The sequence below is a fragment of the Drosophila willistoni genome (genome assembly GCF_018902025.1).
Source record: "Drosophila willistoni isolate 14030-0811.24 chromosome XL unlocalized genomic scaffold, UCI_dwil_1.1 Seg142, whole genome shotgun sequence".
Classification (NCBI taxonomy): Eukaryota; Metazoa; Arthropoda; class Insecta; order Diptera; family Drosophilidae; genus Drosophila; species Drosophila willistoni.
This window is the reverse complement of record NW_025814053.1, coordinates 3,670,514-3,684,510: the sequence shown is the minus strand read 5'-3', so window position 1 is coordinate 3,684,510 and position 13,997 is coordinate 3,670,514. Positions and strand designations below refer to the sequence as shown.

Below are 13,997 nucleotides of genomic sequence, written 5' to 3'. Positions count from 1 at the left end.
ATTCTTACCAATTAGTTAGACTTCTTTTATGTTTTCCAAAGTGAAATCATGTCAAACTAGTCAACTTCTAGATACCCTAAAGTTCCATATAAAGTGCCTTAGTAAATATTCGATATGTTAACAGAATAGTCTCCAAAAGTATTTACTAACTTTTGGTTATAAGAATCTTCTAATGGAAAGCTATCATTTAGATATAGATAAGATATTTGCTAGACAAAAGCTAAAGACATTACTTGCTTTTTCATATATTGCCCTTTATTAATTACTTTTAATAATTTTCATTTAAATTCAATTAGTTTATTTCTCATGAGCAAACTGATAGAGAATTGTAATAAACGCATCCCTCCAATGATCATTCAGGCCATTTATAACCTTACTAGTGTCAACTCTCTGGAAAATTCACGAATATTTCTATTTTTCAAGTCATATGTAGAATTAACGAATATAGCAACTTACTTCATAAAAATGTGTGCAGTTTTTAATCCAAGTTTCATTGCATAAATTCTTCAAGTTTTTATGTAAATCAGTTGTTGCATCATTGTGGGCCTAGTACCAAAATATAATTCAAATATTAATTTCTATACATGCAATTTTTTAAACCACTTACAGCTCGTGCCTGGAAGATGCATAATATAGCCAAAAGGGCTAAAATTGTCTCCATACTTTTCAACTGTAAAGCCATTTCGAACTGTCTGGTTGACATTAGTTGAAATCAGTTGTTTATATAGTGGAAAAAGAAAGCAAAAAGTCGTGGTGTAGTTAATTTACATTGTTATTAGTTTGCTTTATTCAGCATTTCTTTGAAAATTCGTGACAAGTATAATTGAAATTTTTGTTATAGACTTGATTTTATTGGTTTCTATGGTTAAAAACGTGTGAAACGTTTTTTGCTTTAAACTGGACAAACTTAATACGATTTCATTTAAAATATATCTTCCACTTGACACATCCCAACAATATCAGTTAAATTTATGAATTTTAGGTTCACTATATCTCAATCAAATGATGTATAAACAAAGTCTTAGAGTCAATTTAAGATTCGAGAAAAGACAAAGCCTTTAATCCTTTCTAAATTGATTGATATCATTGATTGATATGTAATGTCGATCTGTCTATATGTATGCAAAGGAAAGGTTAATTCGTACTTTTATGGCTCTCTTTATATTTTTCACGGTTAGTTCACTTATATAAGTATAATTTAAGAACAGAACCTAAATGGTAAGGGAACTCCTAATGTCGTAAATATTTTAAAATGTAATCTCTTATAAACGTAGCAAGTTCTATACACTATACACTAATAGCCTTTATTTCACCATTATAGTTGTTAGCGGACGTTGACGATACTATGCGCAGTACGTTCAAGTGGCCCCTACGACACCCGGACAAAGCCTGTTACGCGCGAGCCCAAGCAGATAACTGCCCACCTCCCACCCGACCGACCGAGGGGTGCAGCCGTATAACGCACGGCACGAATCGCGTGGACAAAATACACAATAGAAAAGACAGACAAACACATAATACTATAGCTATCTATTAACTAAATGGGATAGTATAGATGTTTTAAGCATATTAATAGAAAACTCTGAGCCGATTACAGGGAATAGAAGGTTGTAATCAGAGCAGAGGACCCTAAAAGGTTCATACATAGCATAGTTAGAAGAACAACGACTAAGGGATAAAGGTATCAAAGGATGTCTACTCCGACTACATGGTACCGACTGATTCACCTGAGCTAATAACTCAGGCGAGTCGATATCACCAATTAGGAGCTTGTGCATAAAAATGACACCAAGCATAATTCTACGGTTAGTTAGGGACGGAAGGTTAATCAAGAGAAGTCTACTAGAATACGAAGGCAAATTGACATTGCGATCCCAGCTTAAGCCACGAAGAGCAAATAGCAAGAACTGCTTTTGAACGGATTCTAGTCTAATCTGGTGCGACTCATATTGAGGTGACCAAATGCAAGATCCATACTCTAAAATAGGACGGACAAGCGAAGTAAAAAGAACTTTAGTTGTATAGGGGTCATCAAATTCTTTTGACCATCTTTAATGAAACCCAGGACACTCATGGCCTTTGCGACCGTGGTGGAAATATGGGTGTTAAAATTTAACTTATGGTCCATAAGTACGCCCAAATCATTCATATTATTTAGACGTTCTAAAGGGCTATTGTTTAGAATATAAGTGACCAGTTGAGGAGAGTTACGAAAAAAAGTCATTACCTTACATTTGGTAGTGTTAAGATTTAGTAGATTAAACTGGCACCAGGATTGAAAGTTTTTAAGATCAGCTTGTAGCCGACTAAATGAATCTGTATCTTTATAAGTAAGACAAAGCTTGACATCGTCAGCATACATAAGCACACGCGAATGAACAATGACTGATGGAAGATAGTTAATAAATAGTGTGAAGAGCAGAGGGCCAAGATGACTACCTTGAGGTACACCAGAAGTCACAGGAATGGAAACGGAAAAAGAAGACTTAAAAAGTACCTTCTGTTTTCTATTTGTTAAATATTCTCGAACCTAAGAAAGGAAAAGGGGTGGAAACCCAATGTCGCTCAGCTTAGAAAGTAATAGGGTATGATTAACGGAATCAAAGGCTTTGCTGAAGTCAGTGTAGATGACATGAGTTTGTTTACCATTTTTGAACCCCTTGATAATTATTGATGTAAATTCTAAAAGGTTAGTGGTTGTAGATCTACGTTTCACAAACCCATGTTGGGATGGCGAAATAATAGAGCTGCAAAAATGTTGCAATTGAGAAGTTATAATTTTCTCAAAAGCTTTCGGAATAGCGGACAATTTTGAGATACCCCTATAGTTAGAGGCTACGGACTTTTTGCCATTTTTATGCAGAGGAATAATATACGACTCCTTCCAAATAGATGGAAAAGAGGAAGATTCTACAGACAATAGAAACAATTTTAAAATGGGTTTACATAATGCGTTTGCACAGAACCTGAGTACACATCCAGGAAGACCGTCTGGCCCCGGAGAATAAACAGGTTTAACTAATTTAAGTTCGCTAAGAATAGAACTTTCATCAATCACTGGATTGAAAATGCAATTAGCCTTTTTTAAATGATAAGGATACGGACTTGCTCGATATTCCGTTGAGGAATAAGTTGTTTTGAAAAAACTCGCAAACATATCGGCAATTGCCTGATCAGTGCTCGCTTTTTTATTTTGAAAAGACAAAAAAGATGGGTGCACAGAGGTCTTACGTTTAGAATTAACAAAATTATAAAATTGTTTAGGGTCAGAAGAAAACTGAAGCTTACACCGCTGAAGATAATTCTTATAGCATTGTGTATTAAGCATCATGAATTTTGAACGAGCGACTGTATACAGAGCATAATCTGATGAACGACGTGTTTTTTGAAACTACTTATAATATCGTGTCTTCACATTTTTCAAATTGGATAGCTCGCGAGAGAACCAGGGAGGTTTGTTAAGCCGCTCCAGCCTACCAAGAGGCACACAAATATCAAAGAGTGAATTCAGAGTATCATAGAAAAAACGAACAGCCGAGTTCATATCACTACAATTGTACAGATAAGACCAATCGGTAGTAGCAATGTTTTCATTAAGGCTGGCAAAGTCAGTCTTACGAAAGCACCTAGTTAGAGGTAACTCATTTGAACCAAGTAATGGTGAAAGCAAGGGCAAATCAATTTTTAAATTTAATGTAGGATGAAATTTGTCTTCTGGAAGAACAAATGGTTCGATCCTAGAAACCTCACAATAAGAAGAATCCAATACAAAAATAAGATTTAACGATTTTCCATTAGAATTTAAGACAGGATTGACTTGGGATAAAGATAAGCCTAGAAGGCCATCAATAAAGTCATGTGACAAAGAGGGCAGCAACGTGGTAGATTCATCTGTTAGTGACCATGCTAAAGCGGGTAAATTAAAATCACCTACAACTATGAGCATGTCTTGACTCGAAACTAAAGAGGAGACAAACTGAATTGCCTCTAAATGATTTAAATATACCACCATGTCTGACAATGGTGGAATATAGGAACAAGTAATGAAAGCATTAAAAGATTTAAAATTTACCTTAACACCGACAAACTCAATCTCCTGGGTACTAGAAAATTGAATCATTTCAGATGAAACCAATAAAGCAGCATCAACAGCTATCAGAACGCCACCACCTATGCGAGAAATCCGGTCACGTCTGAAAATAGAAAAGTTTGTGGAAAAAACCGATGCATCAGCAATATCAGGTTTTAGCCACGTCTCTGTGAAAGCTAGAATGTTATACTCAAAAGAAAGACTATCTACATAGAGATTAGGAAGTTTAGATTTCAGTCCTCTAACGTTCTGGTAACCCAGGTTAAGGGACGAAGCTAGTTTTTTGACACACCAGCAGATGCTGATGTGGCAGGAATAGTATTAGTTGTTGTTGTAGGCAAGCGAATCGGTTGCCGATTTTTCTTTTTTACAGTATATTCCTTAACTATTATATGTTTGGGCCAAAAATTTTCTCGACATATAGTGTCGAAGATATTGACAGAAACACTAATTTTAAAGGACGAAATGTCCCGAGAATAAAAAAATTTAAACTTCTCCACCGCAATATTTGAGACGTTAACTTTCTTTCGAATATATGTAGCCTAGAAACAAATATATGTTTCTTTGGTGGTATGCCAACGAGAGGCCGCGGTCCCGAAGCGTCAGCCGCAGCAGTAACGTTGGACAAGTCACCCACTGCAGCAGTCAACTTGTTCACGGGGCCCTCGATACTTTTAGAACTATCGGCAATTTCCATTGGAATGGGTAATTGCCCAGACACATCGGACACTACAATGGGCATCGTTTTTAAGAGATCATTCCCAGGTGATACCGGTAATTCCTTACTAATCGTATGTACAACCGGGCTCTTAAACGATATCAATTGCTGTACATTAGGAGTGGACGGTGCATGAGACCGGTCGGGGACGATAAGAGACGCTGGCGGATCTACAGATACAGAAACACCCCAAGGACTGGTCCTTTTACGTTTCGGAGACTCATTCATAAGCGATAAACTTCTGAACTGAGTCTCCACCGCAGTAAACTCCGCTTGGAGTTTATTAAAACCTGCCCTTAAAGTGTCAAAACTATCTCTAGTCCGCCTCATGAAAGAGCGCATCTCATTCTCGACCTCCCGGCAAGCATCACATCCATATTTTAAGCCACCACCTTTAGCAATAGACTCCTTGATTCTGCCTGTGTAACCTGCACACTTAACGTGAACCGCATTGTCACACAACCAACAAAGAATATCATCATGGGAGTCAACCGCATTAGTAGCAACTATGCAATTATTTTTTGAGCAGACAACCATTTTATCAAAAAGTTTAATTTAATTGAAAAAGGAAATACAAAAAAATAAAAATTCTAAAGGTTAAAAATCTGTGTATAAGAATATACTGACCAGTTCTGACACAAGGGTTAATGTGCAGAGTAGGCCTTCACAACTAAAGAATAAATATCAAAGAAGCTAACATCGGCTATGCCGAAGTTTATATACCCTTGCAGTCCTTGGTAACAATAATTTTACATGTTCAAAATTTGTTTTCTGCAACTCAATTCATCAATATACAAACAAAACAATTTTACTCTCTATTTTACAATTTGTTCTTCATCTTCCCTTATTCCCAAAGCAAAGCAACGCACGCATACACATACAGTTCATGTAGCGTTGCGTCTGTGTGTGTTATATTTATCCGATCACATTCATACTTTGGGATCTGGGGTTTTATATCCAATATTATCACATATGTAAATTTCATAGCATACTCCGATTTTTATGAAAATGTCCCTTCTAGTTCTTCTAGAGCTATATGATATAGTGGTCCGATCCTGATGGTTTTCATACTTTATTTTTCCCGGGTAATAAAAAACACGGAAAAAAAATTTCAGACCGATAGCTCTTAAGACGGCTGAGTAAAACGCATACGCACAGACTGACGGACGGACGGACGGACGGATGGACGGACGGACGGACAGACGAACATGGCTATATCGACTCAGCTTCTCATGCTGATCAAGACTATATATACTTTATCGGGTCGGAAACGTCTTCTTCTGTGCGTTACAAACATCTGACCAATTTTATAATACCCTCTGCAAGGGTATAAAAAGAAATGAAAACACAAAAACAAAAACACGTATCACAGAGTCGCGGGTAGGCAAAAGACGAGAGCGCAAATCAATCAAGAATAGGAAAGAGCGGGAGAGCGCGTCAAATTGAACACATGCAACAACAATTTGTACGCAAGAGCGCGAGAGTTAGTTAAAACGGTAAAGACACAAAAGCAAAAGAGATAAACAAAACAACAACACCGCTAATGCAAGTATTGTTGTAAGTTTTGATTTTATTTAAATTTAAACAAAAACGACAGCAAGAATTCGCGAAATGAAAATAAAATTCGGATGTTGAAATTATTATTAATTAAACCGATAATTTAAGAGTTATGTAAAATTATTTAATCGCGAGAAAAAATAAAAGTTGATAAGCGCAAAAAAAACACGTCCGTCCTCTGCAACGAGTGAAAGTTTGAGGACTTCATGTTTTAAGGAAAACTACATTTTCCTTAAAATCTTAGTTGTTTAAAACGTCCCAATCTAATTAAGACAACTCGAATAATTCGAATGATTCGAGTGCCTTAGTACATTTCGATGCTTTGACACTCAACTCATTGCCTTTCATTAAACAGAGTTTCAAATTTTTAGACATTTCACAAGTACTGTGTACAAGTGTGAAACTCATTCATTTCATTGCGTAGTAACAAGCCATTCATTTAGACCAACTGACTTAACTTATAAGTATGCGAAGTTAAAGCAAATGTATTTTTACAAAGTATTTATTGATTATATTGCCGTTTATTTTAAATAATTTACATTTATATCTTTCTCTTAAAATTATCACCAACAAGAAATCGTTAAAAGAATTTTAAAAGACTTATTCCTCCAATGATCGTTTTTGCCGTTTAATATTCCACAAGTGTTAATTCTGTAGAAAAATCTTCAAAATTAGTATTTTTCTAGCCTTCTTATTTAATTTTAGTGGAACTTACATCATAAAAATTGGTGCATATTTTATTTCAAGTTGAATTGTCTCTTTCCCATAACAATTTATGGTATTCCATACGGACAATATGTCCAATAGTTGAAAAAGTAATAACCATCATCCGGACTGCAAAGCTGTTCAATTCCTTCACATAATTTGTAATCAATTGTTTATATGGAGGGGAAAAGAAAAGAAAAAGTCGTGATATGTTTAACTAAAATTGTTAATAGTTAAGTCGTAAGTCAAGAAAAATTGCAAGTTGTTCATTGGATAACTTATTTATATTGGAATAATCTAGTAATTCAGTCGATCCGAATTTAGTAATTAGAAGACCAAAGTGATAAATACCATCAACGTCTTAAACGAAAGTGTTTTTAATACATATGTATAAATTTGCTTTTGTTTAGTCAGTACCTTGTCCAGAAACGAATAATTTTGGATCAAAGCAAGACAGTAATTTTTCAACTCTTGGTATATAAGAAATGGCTAAAAAGCAAATGCCCAGAAATATAATTTTGTTTAGCCAAGACATTTTAATATTTTACACTGATAAAAATTACTTCTCATCGATTGTTTTTATACAAAAGCATTACCTTGAATAATTCGTGACAAATTTAATTGAAATATTTGTTTTAGACTTGCTTTCTATGGTTATGTCAAAAACGTGTGGCTTGATTATTATTTTTAAAATGGGAAAATTTTTTAAATAAAGATAAGACATTATAGGTAATTGGCCAATCCGTTGGTAAAGGTCGGCTTGCTCGCTTATAATCTTGTAATTCCTGACTAGATTTAGCCTTGAAATTGTGCAAATTGTTAACTGATGACAGCACTTGTTGGTTTTATAAATAGCTATAGGGATACGATGACTATCTAAGGCTCAGACGGCTTCTGAAAGGGTCTATAGATCGTCGTTCTTCTTCCCGAAGTTAACAGACTGATCAGTTTTTCTTTCAGTTGACTAAATTGGTAACTTTTTGAGTTACTTTATAGTACAGTGAAAATTCCACAGTAAATCAAATAATCAAAAGCCAAAGCTTTGGGGGAACAAACTCGCAACAGCTTAAAGACACTTTGAACTTCCTCAGATTAAGAAGGGTCGATGGCAAAATCAGTATATTCGGTTCGCTACAAGCCAAGTAGTACTGTATATGTACTTAAGTATCCACATATGTATATTCGCTATTGACTCCCTTTGACCATAGTCCCAGCCAATGCATTGGCATAAGGCTATAATAACATGTCTAAGGTATGTAGCGTCTTTGCAATTTTCAGTTTATTATTCTGAAGCTCCAAAATTTATCCGCTCATAAATATCAATAGATAAAATCATTTATATAAACCGTGCAGAAACCCAAAGTACAACGAGAAATATATGATAATAATAAAAAACTAGTTTAACTAACTTTTTCAATGTTATTATAAAAGCAGACAACACAATTTCACAACTTGGTTGGAACAAACGAGCGAGGAGCAAAAAAAAAAAAAACAAAAATAAAATCGAAAATAGAAACTTTGCCATGGCCGAGCGTTCTTTACACATTTTACTAGTAGATTTTAAGCCCCGAACTCAATCCCATCTCCTCTCAGTTTCTACACACACACACACACACATACTGCTATGCGTGTATAACGGGCTCTTGCACACTTTTTCCCTTACCCCTACCACTCTCCCACTCGTTTTCTGCACCTCTTCTCGCCAAATGAAAAGTGCAGTTTGCTAGTTGTAAGCTTTTTTTTCTCGCAAAAATTGCATCTTTTTGCATGGCTAAACTTGACGTTCCCCCTCTACACACTTTTCCCATATTTGTTTTTTGGTATTTTCAAAAATTTGTATGTATTTTTTTTTCCAGAGGGCTGGGCTGATGTTGTTATGCCGCCTATAACTTGGTTATTGGTGTTTCTACTTAATTAGATTTTTGGGCAAAGTTTATGGCCAAATCGAGTTGATAATTGTGCATATAAATCAAAAATGTAATCCGTAACAAATTGTTTGCCATTGCCACATGAAGGAACAAACGGACAAATGAAAGAGGATATAAAATATTAATAATCTGTTTCGCCTGTTACTTTTTCCACCATTTTATTATTATTTTCCACTTTTTTTTTTCGTTGCGCTTCTTTTTTGCTGAGTCTGCACAGTGTGTTGGCTTATGATGTTTTTTCAAGTTTTAGTAACGTTTTTTTTACTTTTTTATATATTTTATTTTTTTATTTATTTATATATATTTCTTTTGTTCTTTATCATTAAACGATGGTTAGAGCATCAATTTATCATAATTTATTTAAATATTTTCTATATTTATGAAATGAAAGATTATTTTATAAATTTGGATGTAAATAAATCACTTTGAATAGAATCAAATAGATAAGAATATTTTCGTTTTCTGGATAAAATATAAGAGAATTGTAGTCATTCTACAATTTTTTAAACTAGAAATGAAAGGACAAAAGAGCATTTTGAAGACATTTTTGTGTAATAATTTTATTTATAAAGCTTATTAGAAGAGTTTTTAAAACAATTTGAGACAACTTATTCAAAAGCATTGATTGAGTCGATTGTGTTAGATTCCAGGCACGACACTGGAAGGTTGGTGCATGCTTTTTTGTTAATACTTAAACCAATGTGCATCTGGCCACCGAGGGAGAGAGAGCTAATGAGTCAAAGTGTAAGTTTTGTTTCGCCTGCTGTGAGCGGGTTTATTTTTTTGGTCTTCTCAACGATAAGGGGTAACGGCCTGAGGCGGCCTGAGCGTCATAATTCATTTCCACATAATTTGACTTGCACACGCGCTGTGCGGCGGTTTGAGTGTATAGCGAAGGGAACAGGGATAGCACATGGGAGGGGCGTCATGGTTATTGTGGGTGGTGGGGTGAGGGGGAAGGAGGGCGGTTGTACCCTACCTGCCGACTGCTAGCCTAGAGAATCGCTGGCAGGTTCTTGCCGCAGACAGCTGTCACTTAAATTCACTTCGCTGACAACTGCGTCGAAGTGGCACTGCCTGATGGGTTGCGGGCTCAGAAAGTGGGCGGCGATAAGGCGTATGAGCTGGCTGGCAAATTGGTGACGAAGAGAAGGAGTGGAGAGGGGGCTTATGGGGTCATGCTAGCTCACTTTTGTGGGTACGTGCAAAATTTTAAAAGCTTTTCGCGTTCAATGAATGTTGTTGCTCTTGTTGCCAATGTACCCGTTGTTCTTGTTGTTGACTCAACTTTTTCTTTTGTTTTTCTTTGCAATGCTGTTAGTCCTAATTTGTTGCGTTTAACGGTGAAAAATGTAACTATAAATTCGATTTTAAAGCTTAAACACGAGCGAGAAAGAGCGAGAGGGAGAGAGAAAGGCAACAAAAAGTAAAGAAAAGTAAAGTCAAAAGTCGGCAAACGGAAGCTGAAAATTTCTGGCATTAAAAAAAAAAGTTTATACACATAAATTTACGAACCATTAGTAATGAAATCTAGAACAGTAAATACCATACCCTTGCCACATCAAACTTTTATAGCTGCAAATGTTTTCGACAATTGGTCAATAAGTCCATGACCTTTTAAATGAAACATGCTTTTGTTTTTACACCTATTCCCAGGTGAGTTGTTAACGTTTAAAGATTTGGCGTTAAAGGCATTTGTTTTGTTAGATATTCACATGATTTCGTGTTCCTGAAAACAGAGAAGAATTGGGTATTAATGGATTGCCTCCTCACAATTACCATTGAACATAGCCCAAGTCATTTGGCAAGTTTTAATTACCCAAGCGGCCAATCCAAATCGAAGTCAATCCATTGCATCTTGGACCGAATGGCCAAGTTTTTGTTTTGGTGTGGCCTCATGTACTTATAGATGTTATTTCATTTAAAAACACATTGCGTATACGTAATTACAGAGTTCTGGAGCATTGCAAACCTTAAAATTCAAGATTTTAATAAAAACTAAGTTTTCTGTTGGTCGTTGCTCTGTCTTAAATCTATTGTTTTAACAATCTTATGCAATTTTAAAATACGATCAGCGACTTGCCCGTTCTGCTGTGGGAAAATATATCGATATTTTCTATAAAGAATTAATATATATTAATATAGACCATTTACTTTATTAAAAGTGACTTTCGTTTCGATCGTTGCCATATCTTAAGTATATAGCTTCAGCAATATAATTTCAATCCAAGATCAGAGTAGTTGTTCAACCTAATCGAAACATCAGAACTATGTTTAAACATTTTCATAGGTAGTTGACATTAAGGTGAAGTTTACTTTTGTGTTCATATTTTTTTTTTTTTACTTCTGCTCTGTTCTGTTTTGGAGTGGCAATCCGAAGCAAACTCAATTTAAAAGAAAAATATATATCTAACTGGATAAACAGACTTCTAATGGGATATGTTGGCAAATAATTTCATTTGCGGACGAGTCGAACGAGCCTGTGCATATAAATGTTGCATACTTATTCGGGCAATGTGCCATGAATTTGCTACTGTTTCGGTATTTCTTTTTCTTTCTGTTCTTTTCGACATTGCGCATTAAATGCTGAACATGCTTTCCATATAAAAATGTATTTGATGCTTTCAGAGCAAGCAAGCAAGAGAGAGGGAGAGATATATAGAGAGACCGAAAGAGACAGAGGTTGATAAAGAGTAAAAGAAGCAGAAGAGATTTGCTAGAGTTGCAACGAGTACGTTGATGATATGATGATGGGCCATCAACATGAAAGTGTCAAAGACAAAGTACATGGCTGAGTGCATATTTTTGTATGACAATCGCCTGTCCTTTGCTCAATGAAATTCATGACTTACTGCACTGAAATAATAAAAAACCCAACAAAAGTAGTAGCAACTTGCAGTTGGCAGTGGCAGCAGAGATACAAAAAAACAAATAAAATGAAAAATGCAAATGGAAATGAAAATACCGGCATAACTCTCAATCAGGTGGTGGAATGTCGTGCTCGAATGCAGTGACTACAAATGATAAAAAAAAAAAAAAACCAGAGGGCCGGGGCTAACTTCGACCGCGTCAAAGTTTGTATACCCTTGCAACTTTTTTGGTAACTCTTTCCTTTTCAAAGTGGAAAAACTTTTTATCTAAAAAGGCTAATGTTTGCGAAAGAACGGCCTACAATCTTAGCATAGGAAATAACGAAGATATTGATCAAAGTCACTGTTTTCCACCGATCGTTCCTATGGTAGCTATATGATATAGTAACCCGATCTTTATCAAATTCAGCACAGTCATTAACAGATATATTAAACTAACAAATGTTTAATTTGAAAACAATCGCGTCAAAAGTAACGAAGTTATTGACAAAAGTCACTGTTTTCGAAAGATCGTTCCTATGGGAGCTATATGATATAGTCACCCGATCTTGATCAAATTTGGCACAGTCGTTTATATGTGTAATTAACTTACCAATATTAAATTTCACGACAGTAGTTCAGAAAAAAACGAAGTTATTAAGAAAAGTCACTGTTCGTGACTTTGTCATTTGTATGGGAGCTATATGATATAGTGATCCGATCCGGCTGAATCCGAGATATACAACGCCTGCAGTATATACAAGCTTACATGCAAAATTTCAGCTCTGTAGCTCTTACTTAGGACGGACGGACGGACGGACGGACATGGCTATATGAACTCGTCTCGTCATGCTGATCAAGAATATATATACTTTATATGGTCGGAGATGCTTCCTTCTATGCGTTGCACACTTTTGACCAAAATTAATATACCCTTTTTGCAAGGGTATAACAACCCCGACCAAATGACCTGCACATAAAATGGTTATGTATTTGCATTACATTGTGGCATAAGGCTGCTTCATCATCACGAGCACTTCTCTCACCTGACCTCACCGTTTATGCTGATAATGAGGATAATGGCCACGTTGCATGTCATCGACAGTAAACTGAGACCAAATATATGTATATACCACTAGGTAGATACACATTTTAATGTTCAACTTTTTCTTGCCTTCATAAACATAAAAAAATTGACTAGAGATAATCATGCTGAATATTGCATACTTAATTGAAAGCCATAATCACAAAAAAATTCAAAACTGTTATAAAAAAAATTGTCAACTTTTCATAAAGTTAATTAGATTTTTTATTATTAAGTAAAAAATATAGTTTTCTCGTTAGATTTTCCAATGAAATTATCGCAAATTAACTTTTGCAATTTTTTTTTTTTGCCCATTTTGATTTATGTATTTGCTGCCCATCGATCAAAAAATTTGATTTCAATTGCCTTCGACTAGAGAGAGAGTTGAGCGCTCTCATCACTCAAATTCAGTTAATCAAGTTTGTCAGTTTGGACTTAGGTCTAGACATTAGTCAAATTGTTAAATGTTTTTGTTTTTGTCTTTTGAACAAAATTGTTGCAATTGTACAATATATTGGCATTTTGTATTTGTGATATAGTATTTAACTGGCCGTGACAGCGGTTTTCCCTTTTGGCATAAAGTGTAAAGATGCCTTGGCCAAGAGGAAAACATTTATAAATCATCGGATTAAAATGGGAAAAAGGGGCCAGTGCACATTTATTGGCATTAACCCCGGACTTTGGCCGTCGTTGACGTCTTTGCTGGTCGCTGGCTCATTAATCTTAGTTAGCCATTTGCCTTCATACTCTTAGCATTTGCCACTTTGCCCTCAAGCCGCTTGCTGCTTCGCTGTTCTTCAGATTGCTTGAGATTTTCACAACTTTACACAAATAAACAAAACGAAATGAAGGAAAACGACACAAGAAAAAAAAAAACAAATTTTAATTCATTTTAATTTGTGCGTGTTTATCATTTTCTTTTTCATTTTCCATTCTCTTCCTCGCCTCACGAGTCATTCGAAGCCCTTTAAGTTTATGGGTTAAGCAGCCTTAAGCCATCCATTTAACAAGTGCCCGGAAGCAGAATACAGGACACAGGACAGACACAGACTGAAGCATTTATGAT

At 35.4% G+C, this 13,997-nt stretch overlaps 1 long non-coding RNA gene across 1 annotated transcript; it reads right to left on the bottom strand.

Moving 5' to 3' along the window:
• Positions 1-6,887: 6,887 nt before the first annotated feature.
• Positions 6,888-7,570, bottom strand: LOC111519644. The gene is made up of 3 exons (XR_002724424.2): positions 7,488-7,570; positions 7,081-7,218; positions 6,888-7,016 (listed from the first exon to the last, which is right to left on the bottom strand). It is a non-coding gene; the product is annotated as an uncharacterized LOC111519644 (long non-coding RNA).
• Positions 7,571-13,997: the final 6,427 nt, after the last annotated feature.